Source organism: Daphnia carinata, unplaced genomic scaffold (genome assembly GCF_022539665.2).
Source record: "Daphnia carinata strain CSIRO-1 unplaced genomic scaffold, CSIRO_AGI_Dcar_HiC_V3 NW_026453000.1, whole genome shotgun sequence".
Classification (NCBI taxonomy): Eukaryota; Metazoa; Arthropoda; class Branchiopoda; order Diplostraca; family Daphniidae; genus Daphnia; species Daphnia carinata.
The window spans coordinates 34,610-48,707 of record NW_026712491.1 but is presented as its reverse complement, the minus strand read 5'-3'; the positions used below and the strand labels follow the sequence as shown (position 1 = coordinate 48,707).

The 14,098-nt window shown below is 37.3% G+C and overlaps 2 pseudogenes; one reads left to right on the top strand and one right to left on the bottom strand.

The window, feature by feature from the left end:
* Positions 1-513: 513 nt before the first annotated feature.
* LOC130690780 (J domain-containing protein-like) lies at positions 514-1,051 on the bottom strand (annotated as a pseudogene).
* A 26-nt stretch (positions 1,052-1,077) lies between these two features.
* Positions 1,078-5,261, top strand: LOC130690785 (putative sodium-coupled neutral amino acid transporter 10; annotated as a pseudogene).
* The last annotated feature ends 8,837 nt before the right edge of the window (positions 5,262-14,098 follow it).

The following is a 14,098-nucleotide window of genomic DNA, read 5'->3' as shown; positions in this document are numbered from 1 at the left end:
TATTTGAAACAACAAAAGAAAACACATGTCATAGTTTAGAATGATCGAATAAACGCTCATGAATATTATAGCAGAAACAAATACGATCAACTGAAAGTGTAGCGATCCACGTTCTGATGCAAATGAGAGATTCTTTGGCGCTGTTGCTGTATCGTTAAGACATTGCCATCTTTTCAAAATGGATTTCCTACTAAACACCATGCCTTTTTTCATAGAATATTAGCCAAATCATTTTGAAAAATAAAAAAAAACATGCATTTACCTAGTTGACGAACAACGTACCTATCTTGCCTAACTCCTCGTTCCTCTTAGTATCTTCACATCTACATTGTTCAGACATAGTATGTCCCTTTAATGAACTAAAAGACAAAAAAAAATAATTAACACAATTACGTTTTCAGAAAACATGTACAAGAAACCTATTTACCTTGTTGACAGAAATGACACCAGAATAGTACTTTAAAATATTCAGTTCGGAACCACAAACTAAAAAGCATTATTTTTTGTTCATGTTTTGGTATGGCCCAGTGGAGAACCTGTGTTAATTTTAATATTTCAATCTATTTTACTTTAAACCTACATAGAAAGACATCCTGATGTTGCACATATAATACTTACGGCAGTAGATCGTTTATTTATGACAATCCATTGCTTGTATGAAATTGTTATTCCACTTGTTTTCCATCTGCCATAATCATTTCGCTTTTCTGGGTCACAGAGCACCTCCTTAGCTTCCTGTTGGAATGACCAGAAATTAACTGTATCTATCACATTACTTGGTTAATGTGCAGAATCTATTTACCTGAAGTTTTTGAAACTGAGTAGTGGACTTGTCATATGGATTCTTATCAGGATGACAACGTAATACTCTGTGTTTGTATTAGGTTAATATTTGGTCAACCTATTTATGTATGAAGTGAATATAAAGAACTAAAAAAAAAGAACAAACAGCACAAATCTGACCGAAACTTACACTGGAGGAATCATCGCAACCTAATGTGTAGTAGTAGTCATCTTCCAGGCATCGCTCATTGAATGTAATTGCATCCATATCGTTAACCAAAAACAAGAGTACATATGGCAATACGGCAATCCGTTTTACCCAAATAAAAATAAAAAATATTGGTTTTTTTTTCTGTTTGACTTCTATCGCCATCTACCGGTCACATTTCTAGTTAATTGTCTATACACTGACCGAAAAAATTTTTAAGCCCGACTAAATAAGCCCGACTTAATAAGCCCGACTTTCTGTTTTTTTTACGGGTTAATTCAAAAAATAGAAGTCTGATATAAAAACATACCCCATTTTCATGATCAGCGATTAATTTCGCATCGGAATACTGTATTTTTAATGAAATCTAGGATTTGAGGAAAAATGGAAAAGCGAGAAGGCCTTCTCACTTTTGCAATTTTGGCAAAATTTTAGATTTCGCTTTAAATACGTGGTTTCGATGCAGAATTGAACGGGCATCACGAATATGAGGGTTGTTTTCTCGTGGAACTCATAGTGTTTTAATAAAACGTAAAAAACGGGGAAGTTGGGTTTAAAAAAATAAGCCCGACTAAAAAAATAAGCCCGACTTTATCTTTAAATTACGATTATTTCAAAAACGGCTTACTTGAAAATAAAACAAATGGTTTTTTCTGAATCCGCGTTAAAATAGGGTTATACTGTGGGATTTTCATCGCATTCCGAGAGATTTCGATTTTTTCCGATTTTGACAAAAGTGAGAAGGCTATAGCCTTCTCTCTTAGCAATTTTGACAAAATGTTAGATTTCGCTTTAAATACATGGTTTCGATGCAGAATTGAACGGAGATCACGATTGTGAGGATTGTGTTCTCGTGGGACTCAAAGTTTTTTAATAAAACGTAAAAAACGGTAAAGTTGGGTTAAAAAATAAGCCCGCGCTTATATTGTCGGGCTTAAAATTTTTTCCTATTAAAAAATAATAGCATTGAATCTAGATAACTATAGATGATTCTGATTAAAAATTACTCAAGGAACATGAAAATGGAATTTGTCTTTACGTAGAGTTTATACTTTTGGAGTAATCTAAAATATGAAATAAATGTGTGTGCGAATCGAAACCATTACTAGCGCGCCAGTACGCTACAGCGCTAGCGTGAAACATCAAACTTCTTTGATTATTCAACGTTTGCATATGTATTTTATGTATATACTTGCATGCATATGCATATGTATTATACCTGAACATGTAGACTCAATCTTTAACGCATAACCCAAAAGGTAACTAACGTTCAAAAAATCCTTTGTGGAATATTCATGGTGACAACTGAATGGATTGTAATTACGAACAACCATTATCAACTAGACTTGATAAGTCCTGGGAATGTGGCATAAGGTCATTGTTTTCCAAAGCGGAAATTTAGAAACCGTGATTGTTAAAGTATTATGGCCCAACAGACGCGATGAGCTGCATGCAGGGCTACTTATACGTTTGGATATGAATGCAAAAAATAAATAATGACAAACCTACATTAGCTTTAACTTACTTTCCCTTCACAACTAGAATAGCACCAAGCCAATGCATGAATGCACTAGTGCCAAAATCGGCCGCAAGGTGATATGGAGTATTCTTGCATGTCATTAACGGTGCGTGATGCCACGCCCTAATTCGTGAGTGCTACATAATAATTGAAAATTTTAAACATTTACTCAAGTGTTTTGTTTATAATTACCTTGGATGTTGTTTATCACTATTTTCTGAATACAGTTCATTTATTACATTGTGCAATAGTTTCACTGAATTTAAATGAGAATTAGTTTAAGACGGAAAATGCCCGCTAGCGTTATCAACATGGTTTGGGGTCGTCATTCACGGTATATAATAGTTGCGTGAACATCTTTAACGTAGCGGCACTTGAACAATGACTGGGTATGGTACCCTCCCAATGTTGGGAACTAGTACCAAGAGTCTGTAAGCAATTACAACTCGAAACGTCAAGCGTTGGTATGATGATGATGGCACCCACAATGATTGGTCCACCAATCATTGGCCCCCCATTCCAATGCAGAACTGAATAGAGATGTAAGAGCTATCAGCTGATGCGAGATGGGGATCATATAGTACAGCAATATGATCTCCATCGGGGCAGGTCTGGAGGATACTAGTATGTCAGTCAAGTGCTTAGCGCAACCTTTTTGGCTATTTTTTCAATAATTAAAATAAAAACTGTCAAACCGAAACTCCTATCTCTGCCGAATATTTAAGCATTTCCTTAACATATAAAAATCTAAGGGCGAAATGAGGAAATAGCCATTATCTGGGCTGCTGCATTGCCTATCTGGTTGTACTTGGCGATCTCGGTCCAGAAATATTAATCAAAATAGGTGTAAATTACTCCTTGCAGTCAGCACGAATACTTATTCTTATGGCAGGTAAGCTCTCTACTGGATGCCAGTGATATTATTTCCATAAGGTTCTAAAATATATAACTTAATCATACACAGGAAATGGCATGTTCATCATATACCTCTGTGCCTCTTGAGAGATATTGAAACATTGGATGTAGTGTCAACAGTTTCTGTGGCTATGTAGTACATGTTATTGGTTTTGAAAGCATGTACATGATTCCCTGCCCTTAATTATGTTTTATGCATCCTTCTACATGAAGTATGCTACCAAAATAACAGTGCAGTTATGACAGATTTTTTTTTCTTTTTCAGTCCTTCTTTGAGGCTGGTGTCCAGGGCCTAACCGAAGGAATGTCTTCAAATATTGAAGTATGGAAAATGGGGGGTGTACTCCAATGCGTACCGATATTTTCCATGGCTTTATGATGCCAAACGTGAGTGGAAATATTTAAATTGACAAGGAGAATGCCAGATTTAATGATCAGCTTTTTAAATGCATAGGCAGGTGTTCGAAGTATACCAGAACCTTCCCTAAAAGCAATGGATCGAGTAATATCGACAGCCATTGATTTGTGCACTTTTATGTACATGGGGGTAGGAATAGCTGGCTACCTAGCCTTTGCGGATACGCATTTTACTGGCAAGTCAACATATTGTAAACTTTTTGCCTAGGAAAATCTGACGAATTTCATTGGGTCATATTTTGTCTCGACTAGGCAATATCCTCATAAGTTTTGCGCCGTCTTTTGTAACTGACCTTATGAAAGTGGGATTCCTGCTATCGATTATCTTGAGCTTTCCGTCGTGTGTTTTGCCCTGCAGGACAAGCTTTCATTCATTAGTGTATGGAAAGGTAAAGCGTTAATTCATTGATGATGTAATCGTTATGCCAAAGTGTTTGCTTTTGTTTGTTTTTTAAGTTGAGGAATCCCTTCAGACGTCTGAAACTAGTGGCGGGATGTCAGGAGGAACAACCGGCTCACTTTCGGATTTCCGTTTCAAAATCCTGACATTCATAATCGTCACGGCAACCTTAATAATAGGTAAAGTTTATTGAAATCTAGTACAATAAGATGAAAAAGAAAATATAAATGTCGATTGGTGTCTGTTGGTATCTGCATTCCGAATGTCGAGTTCGTTTTAGGTCTGGTGGGTGCCACTTCAGGAACGGCAGTTTGTTGTGTTGCGCCTGCGTGGATTTATCTGCAAGTTGTCCCATCGACTTCTGGTGAACGCTGGATTGCCAAAGTGGGTCTTCGAAGAATTTTGTCACTCGCAATAACTAAAGAATTCTCCGTGCGTTAGGTACTGTTCGTGTGCGGATTGATTATTCTTCTTTTGGGCACCGCTGCCAATATTTATGCAGAGGAAGAATACTCGGAAACTCACGCTGAGGTCATCATTCCGCCTAGTTTAAGGGAAATCGAAGCCAAATTTGACCTTCCGTTGCCTCAGTCATCGCCAGCAGTAGTCATGATGGACAACTTCAACAGACTTGGTGATAATTCCTTCAATGATCCTCTTAGCTTCAATAGGTCAGCATTCGGTTTGGGATTTCATTCCCAGATTATCGTTTAAGTTGTTGTGTTTTTCGTCTCGCTTTTTTATTCTTATTCAATACTATCATTAGGACAATTTGATCTACTACATAGATCTTTTATTTACTGGTTTTCGTTCATTTTCAGGAGAAAAAAACGAAGAATTGGGATCCAATAATGATGTAACAGCCGCGATTGAAGAATTAGCAATTTCAAATATTAGTCTGGCGGTTGTGCAATCGGCAGTTCCAGCAGTCCAGATACAAATAAACCGTTGCATTAATCCATAGAGAGAACTACCACAAGCTCCCACAGTGCACGTGTGCTTCCCCTCAACGTGAAGTGAAACAGGTGAAAACCATCGAGATAAAAGTACCAAGATCAGTTTGGTGCTCAACCAATCTGATTGTGTGTGCAAAACTGTGTTATTCCTGTGTGAGCAATTACTGAAGTCAAAAGCGGACTTTCTACGTATAATCTGCGGTATTTACACCATAAGAAAGGAGACTAACAAATAGCATATCGAGATGAGATACATTGACTATATAATAATATTATGACTCAAGCTATAGAAGAGAGAATTCATGTGTGAATTTAGTCCAAGGTTGAGCATCGAACTGGGTTTCAACCTTAGTATGTTGATACCCGCAGCCAGACGCTTTACAAATAAGCTATGATAGTTATACAGTCGCTGATCAGACTGGCAAATAGCATAGCAAGAAGAAAACATTGACTATACAAAATGATCGTGCGTTGACTCAAGGTATACGAGACTGAAATTATATGTGACTATAGCTCAATGGTTGAGTATCGGCAAGCTATGCCGAATATTAGGGTTTAATACCCAATAGTTGCAGAAAGTGTAATTGGTGTCATGTGTGTGTGTATGTTTCTGGTGTCAATTATGTAAATGTGTCAGTTGTAATAAAATGTGTGTGATGTATAAATGTTTCCTAATAATTAATAATACAAAAATTACAAAGTAATCATGGGTTGTTAATGCCATTGACAGTCATTTGCCATGATTGTGTAGCTGAAGATAGTTGCGTAAGACGAAGTAGGAAAAAAAATCGCCGTATCGTGATACAGAAAAAAAATACAATTAACTCAATGTAACAATCAGGTGTGTAATTAATTTTAAAATAATACCATTCGCAGGACGAGAAAAGATTTTTCGAGCCGCAGAAATAGAGGATAATATTTTCAATGACATTTTTTACTATTCAGTATGTTTAAAAAGATTTTAAGAAAAAAAAAGATTATAGGGTTTTAGTGCAATTGACACGAGTGATGCATCATTACGGGTCAAAATGTTTCTCTTCCCCATGTGACACAAATGTCGGAACTGTTATGATGGCCGTAACGTCACGTCACGTCACGTCACCATCCAATACAGTCTTTAACGTTGGCATTTTTCCAACTATTTGAAGTTTTTCTTTTTCGAACACATTAAATATGAGACTGATGATTAATGAAGAACCGCGACATCTGTTTGGTCAATACTCACAAGTATACATTCATTTGTTTGATGTCAAATCGTTCGGTGGCAAAAGTTCTTCTTCCAGAAGACTCATTTTCTGAAAAAAAAAAATGTTTACGATGAGAAAGCTTCATCTAGGCAGACGATGGACAGGTTAAAATATTTGAAACAACAAAAGAAAACACATGTCATAGTTTAGAATGATCGAATAAACGCTCATGAATATTATAGCAGAAACAAATACGATCAACTGAAAGTGTAGCGATCCACGTTCTGATGCAAATGAGAGATTCTTTGGCGCTGTTGCTGTATCGTTAAGACATTGCCATCTTTTCAAAATGGATTTCCTACTAAACACCATGCCTTTTTTCATAGAATATTAGCCAAATCATTTTGAAAAATAAAAAAAAACATGCATTTACCTAGTTGACGAACAACGTACCTATCTTGCCTAACTCCTCGTTCCTCTTAGTATCTTCACATCTACATTGTTCAGACATAGTATGTCCCTTTAATGAACTAAAAGACAAAAAAAAAATAATTAACACAATTACGTTTTCAGAAAACATGTACAAGAAACCTATTTACCTTGTTGACAGAAATGACACCAGAATAGTACTTTAAAATAATGGTGTTTCGTGTCAATCGTACTGATTTTTGTTTTGTTTTGTTTTTTTTTGCTTGTTTTTTTGTTTTTTTTTTGTGTGGGATAACGATTAAGATTTTCCAATTTTTCTTTTCATTATGGCCAATTAAGTTAGACTTAAGCACTAATCAAAGAAATACAATTGCTTCGACATCTCAAACCTCCGGGGGAGGAGGAGATGGCGTGTAACGATTAGTCCCAAATAGAAATAAGTAGTTCTAAAGTTCAGCACTAGGTGACGTGTTTCCTCTTCTTGTAATGCTCATGTTGTTATTATTGATAAGTTAGAAAAACAGTAGTCTTGATTTCCAGCGCCAGATGGCATCCTATTATTATCTATATACTTTTCTAAATGTTGTTGTAATGAACGCCAGATGGCGCTTGCCGGAAGTGTCAGCTGTCTAAGCTGGCAATCCCTCTCTTTTTCGCGTAGCTTGATCGTGAACGGTTATATTTGACAAGTGCTCTTCACATTTCTTGTGTGGTTTTGTTCTGGATTTATGTAAGGTTATTCTCGTGTTGTAAGTTTGCGTTAAGGGAATTTGGTTGGATTTCGTATGAACGCATTTCTTATATTATTAATATTGTTTGTCAAGTGTTTACCTTTTGTGTGTGACTTTCTTGAACAGTCTTTGGGACATTTACGCCCTCGGCTCCTTGTTTCGGTCGTCTCATTTCCAGACGTGAACGAAATATAAAGGTTGCAGTAAAAAGTATTGTATAAATAGAAATTGTCATTCAGTTCGGAACCACAAACTAAAAAGCATTAATCAATATCTGTTGGCCATAATTACCATTTAACAATTTCACCCCTTCTGACTCTTCTGTTTAAAAAATATTAGCTTATTATTGAGAACGAAATCTTGGCAATTGCACATACAGTTTTTTGTAAGGGAACAATATAATTTTATCAGCAAATCTGAAATCAATAAAAAAAAAGTTTTTTTTCGTTTCACAAGAAATACCTGTTGCAAATACATTCCGTATTGTTTCTGCAATGAAATTAATGTCAAAATTCCATTCTTACAAGGATTGCTGGTATTCAAAGTCCTAAAATAAATGCTTTATGGCATTAATGTACAGAACGAAAAATTTGCATTTACCTTGTTTGACGAACGTTTCTATCTTGCCTGTAGCATTTTTTGTTCATGTTTTGGTATGGCCCAGTGGAGAACCTGTGTTAATTTTAATATTTCAATCTATTTTACTTTAAACCTACATAGAAAGACATCCTGATGTTGCACATATAATACTTACGGCAGTAGATCGTTTATTTATGACAATCCATTGCTTGTGTGAAATTGTTATTCCACTTGTTTTCCATCTGTCATAATCATTTCGCTTTTCTGGGTCACAGAGCACCTCCTTAGCTTCCTGTTGGAATGACCAGAAATTAACTGTATCTATCACATTACTTGGTTAATGTGCAGAATCTATTTACCTGAAGTTTTTGAAACTGAGTAGTGGACTTGTCATATGGATTCTTATCAGGATGACAACGTAATACTCTGTGTTTGTATTAGGTTAATATTTGGTCAACCTATTTATGTATGAAGTGAATATAAAGAACTAAAAAAAAAGAACAAACAGCACAAATCTGACCGAAACTTACACTGGAGGAATCATCGCAACCTAATGTGTAGTAGTAGTCATCTTCCAGGCATCGCTCATTGAATGTAATTGCATCCATATCGTTAACCAAAAACAAGAGTACATATGGCAATACGGCAATCCGTTTTACCCAAATAAAAATAAAAAATATTGTTTTTTTTTCTGTTTGACTTCTATCGCCATCTACCGGTCACATTTCTAGTTAATTGTCTATACACTGACCGAAAAATTTTTTAAGCCCGACTAAATAAGCCCGACTTCGGAATACTGTATTTTTAATGAAATCTAGGATTTGAGGAAAAGTGGAAAAGCGAGAAGGCCTTCTCACTTTTGCAATTTTGGCAAAATTTTAGATTTCGCTTTAAATACGTGGTTTCGATGCAGAATTGAACGGGCATCACGAATATGAGGGTTGTTTTCTCGTGGAACTCATAGTGTTTTAATAAAACGTAAAAAACGGGGAAGTTGGGTTTAAAAAAATAAGCCCGACTAAAAAAATAAGCCCGACTTTATCTTTAAATTACGATTATTTCAAAAACGGCTTACTTGAAAATAAAACAAATGGTTTTTTCTGAATCCGCGTTAAAATAGGGTTATACTGTGGGATTTTCATCGCATTCCGAGAGATTTCGATTTTTTCCGATTTTGACAAAAGTGAGAAGGCCTTCTCTCTTAGCAATTTTGACAAAATGTTAGATTTCGCTTTAAATACATGGTTTCGATGCAGAATTGAACGGAGATCACGATTGTGAGGATTGTGTTCTCGTGGGACTCAAAGTTTTTTAATAAAACGTAAAAAACGGTAAAGTTGGGTTAAAAAATAAGCCCGCGCTTATATTGTCGGGCTTAAAATTTTTTCCTATTAAAAAATAATAGCATTGAATCTAGATAACTATAGATGATTCTGATTAAAAATTACTCAAGGAACATGAAAATGGAATTTGTCTTTACGTAGAGTTTAACTACTTTTGGAGTAATCTAAAATATGAAATAAATGTGTGTGCGAATCGAAACCATTACTAGCGCGCCAGTACGCTACAGCGCTAGCGTGAAACATCAAACTTCTTTGATTATTCAACGTTTGCATATGTATTTTATGTATATACTTGCATGCATATGCATATGTATTATACCTGAACATGTAGACTCAATCTTTAACGCATAACCCAAAAGGTAACTAACGTTCAAAAAATCCTTTGTGGAATATTCATGGTGACAACTGAATGGATTGTAATTACGAACAACCATTATCAACTAGACTTGATAAGTCCTGGGAATGTGGCATAAGGTCATTGTTTTCCAAAGCGGAAATTTAGAAACCGTGATTGTTAAAGTATTATGGCCCAACAGACGCGATGAGCTGCATGCAGGGCTACTTATACGTTTGGATATGAATGCAAAAAATAAATAATGACAAACCTACATTAGCTTTAACTTACTTTCCCTTCACAACTAGAATAGCACCAAGCCAATGCATGAATGCACTAGTGCCAAAATCGGCCGCAAGGTGATATGGAGTATTCTTGCATGTCATTAACGGTGCGTGATGCCACGCCCTAATTCGTGAGTGCTACATAATAATTGAAAATTTTAAACATTTACTCAAGTGTTTTGTTTATAATTACCTTGGATGTTGTTTATCACTATTTTCTGAATACAGTTCATTTATTACATTGTGCAATAGTTTCACTGAATTTAAATGAGAATTAGTTTAAGACGGAAAATGCCCGCTAGCGTTATCAACATGGTTTGGGGTCGTCATTCACGGTATATAATAGTTGCGTGAACATCTTTAACGTAGCGGCACTTGAACAATGACTGGGTATGGTACCCTCCCAATGTTGGGAACTAGTACCAAGAGTCTGTAAGCAATTACAACTCGAAACGTCAAGCGTTGGTATGATGATGATGGCACCCACAATGATTGGTCCACCAATCATTGGCCCCCCATTCCAATGCAGAACTGAATAGAGATGTAAGAGCTATCAGCTGATGCGAGATGGGGATCATATAGTACAGCAATATGATCTCCATCGGGGCAGGTCTGGAGGATACTAGTATGTCAGTCAAGTGCTTAGCGCAACCTTTTTGGCTATTTTTTCAATAATTAAAATAAAAACTGTCAAACCGAAACTCCTATCTCTGCCGAATATTTAAGCATTTCCTTAGCATATAAAAATCTAAGGGCGAAATGAGGAAATAGCCATTATCTGGGCTGCTGCATTGCCTATCTGGTTGTACTTGGCGATCTCGGTCCAGAAATATTAATCAAAATAGGTGTAAATTACTCCTTGCAGTCAGCACGAATACTTATTCTTATGGCAGGTAAGCTCTCTACTGGATGCCAGTGATATTATTTCCATAAGGTTCTAAAATATATAACTTAATCATACACAGGAAATAGCATGTTCATCATATACCTCTGTGCCTCTTGAGAGATATTGAAACATTGGATGTAGTAGTGTCAACAGTTTCTGTGGCTATGTAGTACATGTTATTGGTTTTGAAAGCATGTACATGATTCCCTGCCCTTAATTATGTTTTATGCATCCTTCTACATGAAGTATGCTACCAAAATAACAGTGCAGTTATGACAGATTTTTTTTTCTTTTTCAGTCCTTCTTTGAGGCTGGTGTCCAGGGCCTAACCGAAGGAATGTCTTCAAATATTGAAGTATGGAAAATGGGGGGTGTACTCCAATGCGTGTTAAACAAAGTATACATACAAGAGTTAACACCTTACTTGCTTTATATTTATGAATAGACTGACACCACAGAAATTGCCACATAGATCCAGATAGACTTTTCAACACTGACATATGACATAACGTAAAGAGGAATCAGGGCAACATGGTTACATAAAGTGGAAGCCTCTTCTCACCACATGAGATGGAAATTGGTATTTCAACACACCCACTCAATTTTACATCACATGATTAAAATCAACTATGTTGCTTTCTTCCCGTAGTCGACTGAAGAGCTGTCCATCCAGAGGCTTTGTTAAAATATCTGCTAGTTGTTGTGAAGTGTGAATGTACTCAATGTGGATGACTCCTTCCTCGACCATGTTGCGAATGTGATGGTACTTAACGTCTATGTGCTTTGTTCTCGCTTGATGCCCAGAGTTTTTCACCAAGCTGATTGCACCCTGATTATCACACAACAAAGTAGTAGGTGACTTCTGCTCAAATCCAATGTCACCCAGTAGTTGCCGAAACCACATGACTGACTTTGTGGCTGTACTGGCAGCGACATATTCCGCTTCAGTAGACGAAAGAGATACACAGTCCTGACGACGGCTTGACCATGACACTGGGCCACCATTGAGAAAACAGAAAATGCCAGTTGTTGATTTCCTAGTGACGAGATCGCCAGCGTAATCCGAGTCCGAGTATGTTATCAGCATGTTACTTTCCTGTACTCCTCCATAGCAGACTCCAGCAGTGATGGTGCCTCGAAGATACGAAAGAATTCTCTTCACTGCCTCCCAATGTGCCTTTGCTGGATTATTTGAGAATTGTGCAACTTGATTTACTGCAAATGCAATATCAGGTCTTGTGCAAGTGGCCGCAAACATCAAGGATCCAACTGCTTCTCTAAACGGAAATGAGTCCTTCGGGTCTCTTTCTGCATTATTGGACAATCTTGCATGTGGGTCTGCCGGTACGGATTTGGGATAACATTTTTCCATATGGAATTTCTTGAGGATCTTCTCGATGTATTTTTCTTGATTGATATGAATAAGGCCCTTTTCTCGATTTCTTCTTATTTCGATCCCCACGAAGCATTCTACATCACCGTGAGTCATTTCAAACACACTCTCAAGGTAGCGGACAATGTCTTCCAGTCTTGATTGTAGAGAACTGCAAACGACTCCGTCATCGACCCATATGGCCATTATGGTTAGTTCGGTTTCTGTTCTAATCGTGTAAACACACGGGTCTGCTTTACTTTGTGAGAAACCATACTGCACCAAGAAGTTGTTGAATTTCTCATTCCAGGAACGCGAAGCTTGTTTTAAACCATACAGTGATTTGTTCAGTCGGCACACCAGATTTTCTTGCCCTTCAATTTCGAATCCCGTTGGTTGAAACATATAGAGTTCTTCATGAAGATCCCCGTTCAGAAAGGCTGTCTTCACATCCAATTGCACCATCTCAAGGTTTGCAGCAGCTGTGATTGCAAGTACGGTACGCAGAGAATCATGTCTCACTACTGGAGAATAGGTTTCTTCGTAGTCAATGCCAGGTCTTTGTGTGAACCCCTTCGCGACAAGCCTAGCCTTATATTTATCTTCAACCCCGGTCTTAATCTTAAACACCCACTTGTTCCTGATTGCATTTCTCCCAGCTGGTAAACTGCAGATTGTCCAGGTGTTGTTCTTCACAAGTGACTTATACTCTTCATCCATGGCTACCATCCACTTCTCTGATTGAGCTGAGTTGAGAGCTTCTTCAACCGTTTCCGGTTCTTCAACATCTAGTATTGCCATTCCGGCATATTTTTCAGTTTGAGATTCTTCTATCCACCGGTTGGGTTTGTTTCTGATTCTTGTTCCAAGTGGTTTTTCCTCTCTGGGAGTGATGATGGTAACTTGTTTCTTTTTTCTTGGATTCATTGCAACTGGATCGATGGTAACAACCGGTGCTTCTTGGGCTTCGGATGATTGATCTGGATTCAAAGACAATTGTTTTTCAGACGACAATGCTCCAGATGGGTCTGATATTGAATTTTCTGGAACCAATGGTATAGGTTCTGGATATACCAGTGGAGAATCGCTGAAACTAAATTCTCTTGATTTAATAGAACAGAATTTCTCTTCGTTAAAGAGGACATCTCTACTGATCCTCACTTTCCTAGTGGCTGGATCCCATAGTCTAAAAGCCTTCTGGGTTTCACAGTACCCAACATGTATACACTTAATTGCCTTCGGATCAAATTTAGTTCGTTCATCCTTTGGTACATGAACATAGGCATCTGCTCCAAACACTCGAAGATGAGAAAAATTGGGCTTGATACCTTTCCAGATCTCATAAGGCGTTTTCCCTTCTCGACTCCTTGACACAACTCGATTTTTGATGTAAACAGCAGTATTGGAGGCCTCCGCCCAAAGTTCAATTGGAAGACCTGCGGCATGCAACATACTCCTGGCTGGTTCAACAATGGTCCGGTTGGATCTTTCCGACACTCCGTTTTGTTCTGGTGTCTTTGGGGCGCTTGATTCGTGCTTTATTCCTCTCTCCTTTAACCACTCTTCAAATGTGTTGCTGAAATATTCCCCACCGTTGTCTGTGCGAAGGGTGACCACGTGATGACCAGTTTCTAGCAAGATGCGTTGAACTAGTTGTCTAAAAAGTGCTTCTACCTCAGATTTTAGTTTGATAAAATATATGAAGACATAGCCACTAAAATCGTCTTTGAATATAACAAAGTACTTGGCTCCTTT